The sequence below is a fragment of the Nipponia nippon genome, unplaced genomic scaffold, assembly GCF_047370975.1.
Source record: "Nipponia nippon isolate SJK-2023a ecotype South Korea unplaced genomic scaffold, ASM4737097v1 scaffold_3, whole genome shotgun sequence".
In the NCBI taxonomy this organism is placed as follows: domain Eukaryota; kingdom Metazoa; phylum Chordata; class Aves; order Pelecaniformes; family Threskiornithidae; genus Nipponia; species Nipponia nippon.
In genome coordinates this window covers 39,551,906-39,567,345 of record NW_028262347.1, presented here as the reverse complement: position 1 = coordinate 39,567,345, position 15,440 = coordinate 39,551,906, and the positions used below count along the sequence as shown (strand labels likewise).

Sequence of the window (15,440 nt, the reverse complement as noted above, 5' to 3'; positions counted from 1 at the left end):
TGACTCTGGCACAAGTTTTCCTTTATAAAGGACAACAGAGATAATCATCAGAACAATTATGCAAAACTCACTAAAACTTTCAGGAATTTACAAGTAGGTACTGGTAAATATTCAAGTAGCAATTGGTGGGATTGCAAGTGCAAGTCCTCCTTTTTTAATCCAAACAAAGCAGAGAACAAACACCAAGAGACCATGAGAAAAGTGGTTACACTGATATAAAAAAGTGCAGCTGAAGCAAGAAGTGGCTGCTGAATGTTAGCAAATACAAACAGTGTGGTAAGGAAGATCTATAAAAATAAGTACAAACAAGCCCAAGGATAAGTGGGGGAATAAGACTTTACTCTCAAATTGTAGATAATTCTTTACTAACATCAGAAGGTACCTCCAGTATCTTCTTATTGAATTGTAACCAGAGAAAAAGCTGTTTGAAAAACACCACTTGCATGTTTATACTACTTTTATGAAGTCCTTTTCTGCAGCAGTTATCCATCCATCTGTTTCCATTTCAGTTTTATAGTTATATTTGACTCACGGCAGGTCAAAAAGCCGGGGGGCTTTCTGGTTGTTGACAGTGTTTGTAATGCTCTAAGGGAGTGCCTCTGCGAGTACCTTCCCTCCGTACCTGACTGGGGATGGGGGGAGAAGCATGGCTTATCCTCATCCTACCTACCATCTCCTTCAGGGCTGAGAAGCCGACTCCTGTCTTTGACCAGCCCACTGTATCAATGCCCATTGCCTCCCGCTAGCTTTTCGAACACACGCCTCCATGCTCTCTCTCATGCTGTCCCCAACACTCAGGAGAAGCTCTCTGTAAACATCTGCAGAGCTGCCTCATAATCTTTCCTCAGTCCTCCCTTAAAACTCTCCTTTTGCCACATTGCCTCCATGAGTTTGCATGAGACCCACTAGATGGACAAATATTTGCTTCATCACTTCCTTAGGCTTGTTCTCCTCTCTGCTTTTCTGCCTATCTATTTGCCGCATGTTTTCCTAACTTTAAACTGTAAGTTTTTGGGAGCCTCTCTTCTCATGTGCTATTTAAACAAGGCCTTCGTCTGAGAAGAAGGACTAGACCCTAAATGGCATTTAGGCTCCTAACTCCTATTTAAGTGACCAATATACCCCAGTTCCAATAGGAAGGGAGGCTCCCAAGTATGAGTTATTTTTTAAAAACTGGTACTCCCTGGTCGCTCAGGCATAGTACAGGCAGTAACTTGAGGATTTGTATCACTTTCATTAATGGATGATATACAGCTTTCCTAAAAGACCAAGAAACTTCATAGTTACATTACAGGCCTTATGGTAAAAGGGTATACCTCCCCTTCTTCTGAGGGGTGCATTAGAAGATGCCTCTGGAAGAAACCAAAACATTGGCTGTGGTTGCCTCACCAGTTCTTCTGCAACCCAGCTTTGCATTTGGAAAAGTATTTGAGTCATAAAAGTCAATAGTTACAGAAGCTGTGGTGCCTTGTGGGAAGGAGACAACAGTGAAACAGAACCGTGGGTGAGGGTGGGTGGGTGGGAGGGAGAAGCAGGATATGATCACTGGGGAACGGACTCTCTGAGTCCTCACTGAGCCCTGTGCAGGTTTTGGTGGATGGACCGTGTTTCTGTCAACACCACAGACTCTAATCTTATTGTCCACTCTGCTTATCAGATCCTGCATGCTAATACAATATAACTATCCTTAGATCGAACACACACAGATGAGTGGCTTTGCTAAAAAGAAAAAGGTCCAGCTGGGGCAGTTTCCTTCTGAGTTATTGCAGTGGTGGCAAACAGCTTCAGACATTTTTAATAAGAAAAGTTGTGAATCTCTACCCTAGCAATCCATCTACAAACAAGGACATAATCGGTCCGTGAAACTACTCGATTAAAATATATCAGCCGTATTTATTGACCCACCTGATCAAGTCACTGGGAATCGCTTGAGAGGCACTGCGCACACTGCTGCGGCTGTCAGCAGCACCTGCAGCCCAGCTCTGCCAAGTACGAAGCTGGGGGGTCAGATTTCCCAGGTAAAAACAAAGACCTTCCAGATTACCAGACCCCTCGCAGAGCTAATATCCTTTCTTTTTATGTGCACAAACTCACTGCTGAAACCTGACCCTTGAAATGTTACTATTTATTAGTACCTGAGGGGCTTGGTGTTAAGCAAATAGAACTAAGTACCTGAGACTGCCTGGTTCCTGCTAATATTTTTCTGGATTGAGTTAAACTTTGTGAGCGTATCAGCTGCTTTCCCTCCAAGATAAGCATAAAAAAGCCACCAGCTCATCTGGAACAGGAGGGACCCCTGCTCATACTGAAGTGACAGTGGAGCTGGAGTGGGAATGCCCAAGGGGACGCTGATGCAAGACGACAGCACAGGAGATAACCTCAGTTGTGCCTCCGTGTGCCTACAGGGAATGCAGCAAGAAAGATCACAGAAATCCTGGAAGGACAGGAAAGGCACAAAGACCACAGGAAAAACCCATGATCCTTAAAAACAGCTGACTAAGCAAGGTTTCCTGACTGAGCATCTCAGGGTCGTGGGTGCACCAATAGCCTCACTGGCCCTGCCCAGCCTCACCAGGGACCAAACCTCTACCCATGGACCCCATTTCAGCCCAGGCCTTCAGACCATCATCTGAGCTGTGATGTTGGGGTGCCAGTCTCCAGTGCCACCACAGCTGTGCCCAGCCATGGACCCCCTTGATCCTGGCCTGTGGACTGACTTTCTGGCTTGACGTTGGACCCACCTCACCACCACAGAAGTGCCCGATGATCTGGACTCTTGGTTAAACCCAGCTGCCCCCAGCTGCCCTGCTCCCTGCCTGGGGTGAAGTCCTGCCCTGCTCGTCCCCCTCGTGAGCCTCTGCAGCCCCCGGTCCCCAGGGAGGTGCTGGCCCAGGCAGCACCCTGGCGAAGTCCTGGCCAGAAGCATGGGACTGCAACTCCCCTGCTTGATTGCAGCTGTGCTCAGGGAAGCATTGCTGGGTAGGATCTTTGTAAACAGGGACCTCTTGCATCTGCAGATGTCTGGTTTTGCCAGTAATTTCTCAGACAATGCACAGGACCCTGAATTTTGTGTAATTCAGAGTCGAGAAAGCAATGCAGAGCACGTGGCTCTGGTTTCACCGAGGTGCTGTATGTGCATGCCGACAAGAACGTGAGAGGTGCCTGTTTCGATGGGAGCCCTTATTCTTTGTCTCACAATGCCCTTGCTTTGTACAGCCTCTCTCCCCAAAGGGATTTTCTCTTTTGCAATCTGATCCTTAGCTAGTAGCTTGGCATCAAAACCTCTCCATCACACAACCGAGGACTACTAGGCACCAGCACAATGAAGCTTTGTTATTGGTCTGTCCTCACTGAAGAAACAGAGACCCCCAGCTCTTCTGCCTAACGTGACTAATAGCTGGTGAACAGCTCCTGACATAATGAAGTGGCTCCTGTTGCTCGCTATGGCCTTACAGAGTATGAAACACAGGCAGTGGCCAATCTTGAGGCTGGTCCTTCATTGCTCCTTTTCACAATTTGATTAAATTTGCAGGAAGTCCTACCTCCTTTTCTTCACATTTTCCTACAGAAGTTCATGACATTTTGCCAAACTTTTGTAATTTTTTGTATTACTTTGTAGAAAAAGCTAGGGTTTTTTTGATAAATCAGGTCCTCTTTTTCTTTTTTCCAGTTGGAAGTGACCTTTAGATTTTCATGTACATTACAAACTTCCACAGTCCTGGGGGTCTTCTTAGAGGGATTTGCTGGTGCCAATTGCATTGGTTCCTTGATGTCTTCCCCTACTACTTTATGTTTAGTAAATGAACTTATTAAAAATCACACTATGGGTGTTTTTAAAAGCTCTTTGGAGCTGGGAAAAAAAGAGTGGGTCAGCAGTAAGGAGAAGAGGTGGAAATGACAATGCTTGTCCTGTATTGCCAGGTAGTTCTGAGATACAAACCAGCAGATGTTAACAGCTGTCCCCAGGACACTTGGAGCCAAAGAAGCTGAGAGGAGGAGGGACAGGCAGATAGAGGGTGAAAGAGATGGTCAGAGCTGTTCAGTCGATCCATAATAGAAGAGCAAAAGGGGGATGTTGCCACTTCACTGCTGGCATCTAGAGCATTTCCTACCCCCTGACAGGGTGGGTACAAGCGCGAGGGAGCCTGCTGGACTCTGAGCTGCTGCTGCTGGGCAATTCTTGGCAGTTATTTAGTGTGCAGTGTGTTAGTTGGATTAAGGTATTTGGACAGAGATTTGTACAGTGCATTGTGTCAGAAGGCTTTTTAAAAAACTGGTTGAAATATGTTGATACTAATTCTCGAAGAACTGGTTTCTGCAAATTTTGTCAGGGCAAATGGCCATAACTCTGGGAATTTTGCTCACTGCCTTAGGCTGGGTTTTGAAAGGTATTTAGGTGCTGAAAGATAGAGTTAGACTTCTACTAAGACTTTCAGAAATAGTGTCTGCTTCATAAAATTTTACTTGGCACATGTCTGATTTGTTTGGCACTTAAATATCTTGGAAATCTGGCACTGTGCGAGTAGTAAATACAGCAAAATAATGGGAGTTCAGATTAAAAAACAGCAACGTTGTTTTTTACAGTATCAGGGTTGGCATGCTGTTAAACTGCGATTACAACAAAGTCAGAATCTCTCACAAGGTGCACGGAACTAAGAAGTAGAAACAAAACCCAGCCACCTAAAAAAAGAAAGAGAATGAAGAAAATGCCAAAAATCTACTTTATAAAGCCCCCATCATGCAGATTCAGATGATTTACTTTTGTTTTCTCTTTTTTTTTTTTTTGTAACCATTTCTCTATAGAATTATATTAGATGAATATAGAATTGTAAATTGAGGATATAGAGCTTTCTACATATTTGCAGAATGAAAGGTCTGAAATAACATAACCAACGTTCTTAAAACTGCTAAGGACAGTCACTTGTTCAGGAAGGTTAAATATATCCTGCAACGCTGAGCAAATCAAACTGCACAAAGAGGGGTGTCAGGAGATTGTAACGTGTCCTAATCATGAGTATAAGCCTCCCGTTTTTTCTTTTTTTTTTTTTTTTTCCAAGGGTGAGAAATAGAATGGTTCTTGAATATGTAGATCAGTATAATTTAATTAGCTTTTATGACCAGGACTCCTCAGAGATAACCATAAAAGTCAATTAGACTGTATTAAAATGCAGCCATTTCCCTGAAGCTTCTGTGAAACAGCCCTTACTTCTTCAGGAAAATGGTAAAAATCTAGATATCTAATCTAATATAAAGAATAGCCATGTAGAAAGAATGCTGTTGTCTTTTTTAATAGAAGAGATTTCCTTCTGCTCTTTCCCAGTGCCTGAAATGCACTGTAACGTACAGGTCATACCTTGAGCTTACGCATTTACATGTTGTACTGGCCAGCCAGTGTTACGGTATGATCTCACAGTCCATTTAAAATTGGATTTGAAGAAGATGGTTAGCAAAGTGTAGCGCCTCAGGGCAAAAGCTGATTATCTGCAGGAATCAGGAAAGGACTGTGTCCCAGCTGTACTCCCCCTCCTAATTCCAGATGTTGCACACACACAGCTGGCTGAGCACACAGGAAGATGCGCAAATAACTAACCACACAGCCAGATGATCACGTCTTAATTGATGCCTTCTTTCCTTACCCTTGCCTCTCTGTATTATAGTCAGATCTTCATCTACGCTATGTTTAAGAGCAGCTCTGAGGCGACACTTGGTGACCATCCAGCATTTACCTGCTTGGTCTGTCTCCACCTCCCCTACCACATGGCCACGGTCAGTCCATGCACAGTGGCTGGCTGCCTGGAGATGAGGTTGTCTGTGGGCTTGGGTTCCAGTGCACCCTGAACTTCAGGTTGCTGCGGAAGCGGAAGCTTTTGAGGGCAGGAATACCAATTACATTTCTGGTGTCTCTAATGAACATTACAGATATATACGACCATATTACAGAATATTCAACATTTAATTTTTGGGTTTGCTCTTTTTCCTTTGAACAACATGTTCTGGCCATGACGAAGAGCAGGACTCTACTTTTAATTGGCCTGCTCAAGTAGGCACTCTCTTAAATATTAGTATGACATGCCTATTAATGCCCGGAATGGCTTATATTATTCCTCCGGGTATGGATTACCCAGAGCACAGGTGGGGAGGGGTAAGCAGCCTAAAGCGATAGTATCTTGCCCACCAGCAGTTTGGTCTTGAGAGACGGAGTGGCAGAGCAGCTGGGCAGCTTCCCCATCACCGCCACACGCATCCGGCCCTGAATTCCAGCAGAGCCTTATTTATTTCAATTAGCTCATTAGACCTTTCAAGCCTCCATGCTTATCTCAAAAATAAATATTTGCTGTACAGCACGTCACACTGCCTGGTATTATGTTCTCTGCGTAAAAAAAGTCCTTGCAAAATGTACCATAAAGAGCTTGTTGTAAATTTATTGTGAGAATCTTCGTTCTGGCTTTACCTGATTTTTTTATAGGATTAAAGTCTCCGAGATGATGCTGCATTAGTGTGACGTTTCTGTGGAAATTATTGAATTTCATGATAATGTACTCAAGTTCTAAAGGAGAGAGACAAGGGTGAAGCAAACAGAACTCATATCAAACTTGTGGCAGATAATAACAAACCTTGTCTTGAAATCTCAAGTTCTTATCTTCTTTTTTACGGCATAAGGAGAAATATTTGAGAGTTAGCAACCGTGGCACTGAGGTGATGTCCCTTGCATCGACATAGTTAATCTGTCAGCAATTCCATCAGCAAACCTGTTTTTCAGACCTGTTAACTGAGGTCTGAAAATCAATTCCAGACTTAATCATGGACAAAGGGGTGTATTCCTCCATTCTGCATGCTGGTGATGCACATATATCATTGGGAGAACAGATTCCAAGGTCTCAGACCATGAGAAATTTTATGCTTACAATATTTATGACAGAATGTCACTGTTGTGCTACCAAGTGCAGAAAACTAGACAGAATAAGTGATTCAAATGCAAAATAGTTTGATCCTCTGATGAAAATTGTTTGGCCTTTGGCCTTATCATGCAATCCAAGGCATGTAAAAATTGTGCTGGAATTTGCCTCTTGTCATATCTCATTGCTTAATTATTAAACATGTTTGGTATGGTACAGTTGCTCTATAATAAAGTCTCTCATTACAAGAGCAAATAAAATTCCTTGTGCTATTGTCCTCCTAGATAGTCAATACCTGATAAGGACCAGGGCTGCAGCTCCTAGCTGAAGCAGGGCCACACAGCTTTGCAGTGTGAAACAGGATAATCTTGGGGCTGCGCTGGCACTCTGAGAGCAACCGGGTGCTGCATTTTCATATCTTTGCTTTTTTTTTCATGAAGGAGCAAATCCTGCGCCCTTCTCTCCAGCTGGAGGGACCAGGGGGAGAGGACAGGACTGTGACCCTTTGGCACTGGCAAGGGGGTGGAGATAAAACTGCCAGTGGTATCAGGTCAGGGCACCAAAACTACTGAGGTTGCTGCACTTTTCAGTACACAGACGAGAGGCAGACAGATGAGCACAGTTTAGAGAACATACTGCAGCAGCAGAGAAAGGACACCCTTCCTCCTCTGCCCCTGCTAGCCCAAACCCCATTTCTCAGAAAGGGCCTGAGCAAGAAGATCTGTCCGAGGCACATATGTGAAGCAGTTCTGTACCTGTTGATTTTTTAGGCTTTCCACTTAAATATAACCAAGGACCCCAAACCAGCATTAGTGAGACAGGCGATGACAAAAATTTTCATCTCTGTAACCTTCAATGCAAAGCACTGGGCTTAGTACCAGCGCAGCCCTCAGCAGACACAGCCTCCTTCAGTTTTGCTGTCACCACTGGCCCCTACTTTTCGGTTCTCAATTTGAATTGTCTGCCTGTTTTTCCAGGTAGGGTTCGTGAGGTGCCACCTTTCCACTGATGCTCATTGGAATAGTGCCAGCTCCTGACCGTGACTAATCGGGCACAATTCAGCATCTCTGCTTAGGCACCCAAAAACTGAGACACTATACATCCAAGTTAATGGCTTTTCACTCTGCTGGTTTTATTATCATTTTCTGCACAAGAGCAAAACAGTCTCTTGAGTTAGAAAGGGAGTGAAAGAGGTGTGAGGCTCAAATACTGATGAGCCACACGTCCTGCATCCACCCCCTCGGTCCCACTCCCAAGGTCTGACCCCCTCACACGAACGCGCAGCCCAGCGCCGGGCCGGGCAGCGATACCAGCAGTGGCTCTGAAGCAGCACGAGGAAATGCCATGAATACATAGCGACCTCGGGTTCTTGCAGCACCTTTGCCGAGGTGCCCTCTGTTGCAGGGCTAATGATCCTGCGTGGAGCTCTGCTGTGATGCAGGGAAGGTCTTGACCTGGAGAGGTGCTGAGCAGCCAGCAGCATGACTGGCCTAGCTATTAAATGCAGGGTCTGCCTAAACAGAAAATTGTAGCTGTGGGCTGCCTTGGGAATATCTATAGGGTGCTTAGTTTTAATTTTGCTCCTCCAGATCTGCACTTGTCTGGGCTCAGCTTGAGCCAGGGTGAGCCTGAGGAGCCAGGCAGGACGGCAGCCTGGGAAGGGCAGCAAAGCATGCTGGTGCCGCGGGTGCTTCTGTGTATGGGATGCTGCTAATTTATCTTCATCTGCGGTTTGCGCCACACGCCAGCCTGCAAACTGGGGCAGCTGAGGTGCAGGCAGACCCTCTGCAGCGACGTGAGCAGTTACCCCTGGCGCAGAGCTGATGCTGGCGGCTGGGAGCGGTGACTCCTCCGGTGCTGCGGCCAGGCCTGCTGCATGGCGGGGGGTCCCGCTCCCCGCGATCGCCTCAGGCCCCTCGGGGCTGCTTCCACTCCTTGCTATCACCTCCAGCCCCTTGGGGCTGCTGTCAGCTGCTATCAGCACAGCGCGAGCTCTCTCCCTGCTGCTTCAGCTCCGAGCACCGCAGTGCGGGCACAGGTCTCTTCCTGACAACCTCTGTTGCAGAGGTGGCAAATTTTGGCAGAGGGCAAGGCAGAGAGCTGGAGGGGGCACTTATGGTCTGGGCCTTTTTTAAGGGGGGTATAGTTTTTCCAAGGCAGTCAAAAACCTCATATGGGTCTTCTACGGTTTATACCTCATCTCTAGTGCATGTTGTGCACAGTGATGCTGTAGCTTTATAGCCATATAGTCTAGCTATATTTTCTTAAAAAACAGACCAAGGCTATTTAAAAAAGAATCCTAGAAGGTCATTTCTTTTGAAGCCAACTAACTCAGCACTTGCAAACCTAACTTTATAAAAAGAGCTCTATGCTGAACCACGGGCCATCCCAGCCCACAAAGCTTTTCAATGAATTGGAAATAATTTCTCTTTAATGTCTTGACCTCAGGGCTCAAAGGGGGATCTGGCAGCAGCCCTGTACCAAAGCCTGGGTGGGAAACATTTAATTTCCCAAGATGTTACTCCCACGGTACACATGAAGAGGAATTGGCTCAGACAGTGCAAGGTAAGTTTTATGGATCACGAAACTCTGCCAAAGTAGGGGTGAAATATCAACAAATAAATAAATAAATGTGTCCTCTCTCTCCCTTATAATACAGGAGCTGGAAGGTAGTATGGGCAAAAATAAAGGTCCTATAGGAAAATGCTGATGCGAAAGCCTAGTTGAGGAGGTCCTTTAATTTTATCGCAGAATCTCTTGTCCAAATAGTAGAGGTCTGCGTAAGGCCTGGCTGTGTTTGCCATGCACAGGAGCCCTCTGTTTGCAGGGGGAGGAGAGGCTGCAATCTGTATCGCCTGGAGTGGGAGCACACAGGCTGCTGCAGTCCGCAGCCTAACACACTCTCCTACCTCTCTGTGCAAATACATTATCTCTTGGATTCACGTGTGACCTCTCGAGATATTCTGTCTTTACCACTTAGGCTTTCCCCGTCCCTATTTCAGGAGGGAACCAGGAGTTTTCCCCATTGTGAATTAAATTAATGAGAAAAGAATCTAGGGAAAATTGGCTATTCTTTGGCTGATTACCTTTAGTTATCCTACTAGCTGTTCAGCATTACTGAAAGAATGAACAGTAATCTAACTAATATGCTTACTATACTAGAATAGAATCTAAAGACGTATTCAGCTTGTCGCAGCATGCACTTTTAAATTTTTTACTCGGCAGTAACGTTAAAACAGCCAGACTTTCAGCCCTGCAAACTGTGGGTAATGAATTTCTTTCATCCCAAACAATTTACTCCCCTGTGTATTAAAACACTTAACCAGATCGGTTGTATTTGTACCAATGCGTGCTCTGACGTGCAGAGCAATGGAAAAAATGAGCAATCAGTGTGTAGTAATGATTATTTTCTTGGTAAATGCTTTTTCTAAAAATGATAGAAAGAAAATCGCATATTTCTAAGTCAGAAGTGAACGCTGTTTACACAACCAACATGAATAATGAAAACAAGTATATTCCCTCCTGCCCTTGCTCTCTTTGGATGCTATCCAGCATTGACTGAAGTCAGGGAGAGCTCTGCTGTTGACTCTCTGGAGCAAGATGGGATCTGCTGCCTGCAGTCGGCATTCCCCTCAAATGAGCTCTGGAAACGCCGTGCAGATGGAAAAGTCCCACGGAGAAGGCAGATCTCATCGTACGCAGGGTTAGAAGGATCACCCTCCAGGCCTCAAAGTAAGGTCAAAGTTGGAAGGAAAGGGAAAAAAGAAGAGGTTTAAAAGAAAGGTTTGCATGCTTTTTTTCTGCCATTCTGGTTTCTGAGGCATTTAGCTATATTTGGTTGTAGTTTTAGGCTCCGTTCCAGGAGCAGATTGAAGAACTAAAAACTTTGTGAAATGAAAGTTAGGATTTCTGCATGATCACTTCACTTCAAAAATTAATGTTCTGAAAGAAATACCCCACCCTGCAACACTTGTTAAAATACAAATATCTTGTACAAATGCAATTTTAAGCTAGCCACATGAATCAGGTCTCAAGAATATAATTCTCTACTTTTTAAATTTGATACGACAGCACAGAAATGATGCCGTAAGGAGCCCATCCTTTCATCACACATGTTTTGGGGTTGATTTCCGTGTTCTTTTACAAACTTGTGTGGGATTAGGCTTTTCAGTTACAATGCTTGTGAACATTTTTCAGAGCAACTCCCAGCAACGCAGTTAATCGTTCCAGTAAAATGGAATTTAGGGAAAAGCTTTCTGTGCTTCAGAGAACCAAAAAGGAGCGGGGTTTGGCCTGTGGGGGTGGGATTCACCCCGAGCGAGGGGTGATGTGGACTTGAAACAGGCCCAGGTCATCAGCCACTGACTTCAGCGGCAGCTTTGCCTCAGCAAATAAGGGCTCACACGAACTTTTCATTTGTGCATCCGTAAGGGAAGAGATTTGGCTTTGAGCACCAGCCTCTTCAATCTTTCTGGCTCTCTGCGGTGGTTCCTCTAGATTTCAAAGCGTATCGGCTGGGGCTATTCATGCAGTTGTAAAAACAATGCGGATTAATGAGGGTCACTCCCCACTAGGTGACCCCTGTAAATCCTGCTCCACAGTCACTCGGCAAGAATTTTTATTCCATTTTGGCTGGAGAGAGATGAAATCGTTAGACTTTTTCCCATCATCAGCATCCTTGTTGTGGAAACACAGTGGTCAATTTTTATTGCGGTTCGGCAAGGCTGTCCTCAGCGCTGCATATTTCCCGCTCGGCATTCACCTTCCTCGCTTTTAAAATTCATTATGGGTAATCTGCTGCGAAAGAGACTATTGAGCCTGTATGTCTCGACCACCCAGATCTATACACTCCTATTGTCAGATCTATATACTTCTACTGTAATAAAAGCACCGGAGAGCAGAGCACATGAGAAAGTGCTCCTAAGGAGATCACTGAATCTTAATCTTTGCCTTACACCCTGTTTAGCACCATTTCTTCCGAAGCTGTGCACATATCTGTGGAGCTGTATGTTTTCAGCAGATGTCACTGCAAAATAAATTATTCAGGATTGTTAGATTACTTATAAATGACACCAATCAATTAACACCACAGCCAGCAGTCTTTGGGGCTTTTGTCAGAGGCCAGGATGGTAAAGCTCTCAATTCCACATTTCCCAGTATGAAGGATTATGGTAATGACAGCTTATTTTTATTGAATTTTTAATTGATGAGTAATATCTCTGGACTTGCTGTGCTAACATTACGTCTTGGGAGAACTAATCTCTTGAAGGAGAACATGATACAAGCAGAGCTGCCCTTCCCCAAACAAAATCCCCATTTGAATGTGGCACCAAGCAATCACGGGAGCTTGCTGCTGTCAGTTGTCAGTGTTTCACAAACCTTAGCACTGAAGATTTGTGCTTTTTCCTTACACAGGGCTGCACAGGCCTTTGAGGAGACCATGCATTAACATGCGCTTCACTGCTGTCCTGTAATAAGGTGAAAAAAGTAGGGTGATTCCAAGTTGCGTGAATCAAAGCAAGCAGCAGCCTGTATCGATTCCTGGGCCGAAGACGCCACGTTTCTGTTTGCAGGCTGGAAAAGCCTTCAGGTCTCCCTCCTCTGCACTGCTGACATTTCCAGCATTTCCATTGGCATTCCCAGCAAGGCCACCGAGTATCAGGCTCTCCAGCCCTCTCACAAAGGAACAGATCCTACCGCTGGCTACAAAGCCACAGAGCCACAAAATTAAATATTCATTTCCCTTTCTTGATTGAAGGACAAAAACTGGGATCCCCTCCTCCTTCCAAAGTACCCAGCCCCCAGGCAGATTGTGCTGGTGCGTGCTCATGGTGTGCGCAGGGTGAGCCACGCAGAGAGCTGCGCTTCAATACTGGCAAAGAATAACACAGCTGAGCTGGTGTTTTCCATGTTGCTTTAAGGAGCAGTAAAGCTTCATGATGATGGATAAACACTGTTATCATGCATTAAACATGTGCGGTTTAAGGACAGAGAGTAGCCTAACACTAAGTTTTTCAATACAAATTGAACATGCCATTCAACCGCTTGAGTGTTCTATATTTAAATCTTCCTTGTAGTCCCACGAACTGAAATCAGGCTGTTCAGAGTCCAGCTGAATTCACTTCATAAAATCACCAAGAACAGTTTAAAAACATATGCATTGTATGCTGACATGGATTGATTCATTAAGGGTGATGGTAGAGTCTGAATTGGAAGGTGCAGTGAAGACGATGATGAATTTTAATGTGGCCGGTGGCTACTGTTCAGCAGATATGAAATTGGAAATCAATGCTAGCTATTAAATACAAACGGATGCTACCTTTACATCTAAAGCAGTCTTCCATTCCCAGTCTTTCAGCGTGCCAGGGGAATGCCCAGCCTTGCAACGGTCTGCCAGTGCTGCTGTCTATACTTTCTGTTCATCTCACCCTCTGTGAAATGGGTCCACAGCAAATGCTCCCAACTCCCCCCATGCTAGATGGGGTGCCAGCAGCTGTACTTTAAGTCTAAGCCTTGGTCTCTGGGTCCAGGAGTCGTGTGATTGCATCTGAACATAAGCTTATACATATTTCTAGATCTCACGGTCAGGAGGAAAATCTTTGAAGGGTGACAAGCGTCTAATGGATGCAGTGATGCCTGAGCCTGCTGGCACCTGGAAGACTAGCCCAAGGCAAATTAGAGTGCAAACCCTAAAAGCCAAGAGCGACTGCACCCCAGCGGGGAGGTGTTGCTGGAGGAGTGTGACATCGCAGGCCACCCCAGCCAGGTGCAGGAAAATGCTGTCAGATGTCCCCCTGGCTTCTAGCATGGTGCCAGGAGTGGCTGGAAGGCAAGTCTCTGCCTGTCAGAGAAGCAAACTCCCCTGTCAACGCTGCTCCATGTAGCGGTGGAGACATGGCGTGTCCTTGGGGGAGCAGCGAAAGCCTCAGGGAGCTCTGTGTTGTATTTTGCCTAGGGCATCAGTTTGCCATCATCCAGCTGTGTTCCCGTATAATGCAGAGACAAGGTGTTTTAGCCCCCCAAGTAGCGTCTGTTGCCTTGCTTTCTACCTCCCTCTCTTTTCAACACACAGATGTGGATGATAGAAAAAACTTTACTTTGTTGCTTTGTAATAATAAAATATTAAATGGAGAGACAGAGAGCCAAGTGCCCCCTCCCCCAACAGCAAAGCAATGAAGAACTGAGTATCCCAATCTCATTTAAATATTTGCTGGCTCTGTTGACACTGGAACGTAGAGCTAAGTTCCTAATTAAATGAGAAAACAATAAACACAGCTAGTAAACTATTGGTTTTCATTAATCCCCATCTAGAATGTTTTCAAACAGTGTCTAACAAAATGAGCACCATGTTTTAAATAGTCACCCTCTAGATCTTTCGAGCGTAATGACTGATGTTTATTATGTCCTTTATGAAATGCCGTTTCTCTCTCCCCTTCTCCACTGCAGGAGCAGAAGAAGGAAGGGAAGCTGTTCCTAGGATGCGGGCAAGATGCAATAGGGATTTGTAGCACATGCACTGGAAACAAACACAAATCCTCCTGTGTGAGCATGATAGTGGTATTGGTGTAATGAGCTCTTCTTGGGTAAGTAAACATGATAAACTGATCTAATTCCCAGTGAAGGGTCTGTGTGACGTGCCCACTCAACACAGGAAAGCCAGGGGGGTGGAAACAGGACTATGGGAACCTCCAGCCCAGAGCCTGGCTTTAGCACCAACCAACACGGACTTTTGCATTAAGTCCACAGACAAGCCCCAGTCAACACAGCTGGTCCACAGGGCTCGCATGGGGCTGTTCACAAGACAGCATCTCTAGTTAGGAGAGACAGAAATTCATCATCTTCGCTATCTTATGTTTTTCTTGGTGTCAAAACTTGCCTGACTCCTGAGAAACATCTCCCATTATGTATTTTAGTTCGACCTTGCAGTGGCTCCTATATGACAGCACTATTTTTCTGATTTCCATGTTGTCCTTGACCTGCATTGGCAAGTGGGAACTTACCTCTCCTTGGCTAATGTGTATGAATTTAGCTGGTAAGGTTGAAATACTAATGATTTCCAGCCATTTTGGCCAACATTTTGACACTATTAGAGGAAGATTCCTGTTTGAAGTTTATTGGAGCTGGTGATCAAAAGGGGGGGGAGGGGTGAAGTGTTGCTAAAGCATCTCCAGGAAGCATCCTTTTTGTGAATGTCTGAGATTTTTTTTAACTGATATTTGACATTTCAACCAAGTCTGAAACCTCCAGGATTTAATTGCAGTAAAATCAATGGTACACCAGAAGTAATGAGGTGTGCCTGAATTATCCTGAAATAGATATAATTGTTGTATAACTCCTCCAGCAGGTCCCAGTTTCCCCAGCCACAGTCAGTATCTCATTGTTTGCCGAGAGTAAAGACGTCAGGAGCCAGTGGGACAAAGCATAATTAGCCAGGGTGCTCTTGTTGCCTGTTTTGGTTTTGAATGACATGTAGTGAACAGTATCTGAGAAGAGGAAAGGGTGCTGGAAGAAGATGTTGGTTTGTCAGCATCCTGAGGGTGCTTC

General features: G+C 45.1%; 1 protein-coding gene across 1 annotated transcript in view; it reads left to right on the top strand.

Annotated features, from left to right (window-relative positions):
• SAXO6 (stabilizer of axonemal microtubules 6) overlaps positions 1–15,440 on the top strand; it is an 83,877-nt gene that overhangs the window by 22,604 nt on the left and 45,833 nt on the right. The window contains exons 3-5 of the mRNA XM_087764370.1: positions 9,345–9,461; positions 10,449–10,679; positions 14,343–14,479. The gene's annotated coding sequence lies outside the window, so the exon portion shown is untranslated. The remainder of the gene's footprint in view (positions 1–9,344; positions 9,462–10,448; positions 10,680–14,342; positions 14,480–15,440) is intronic.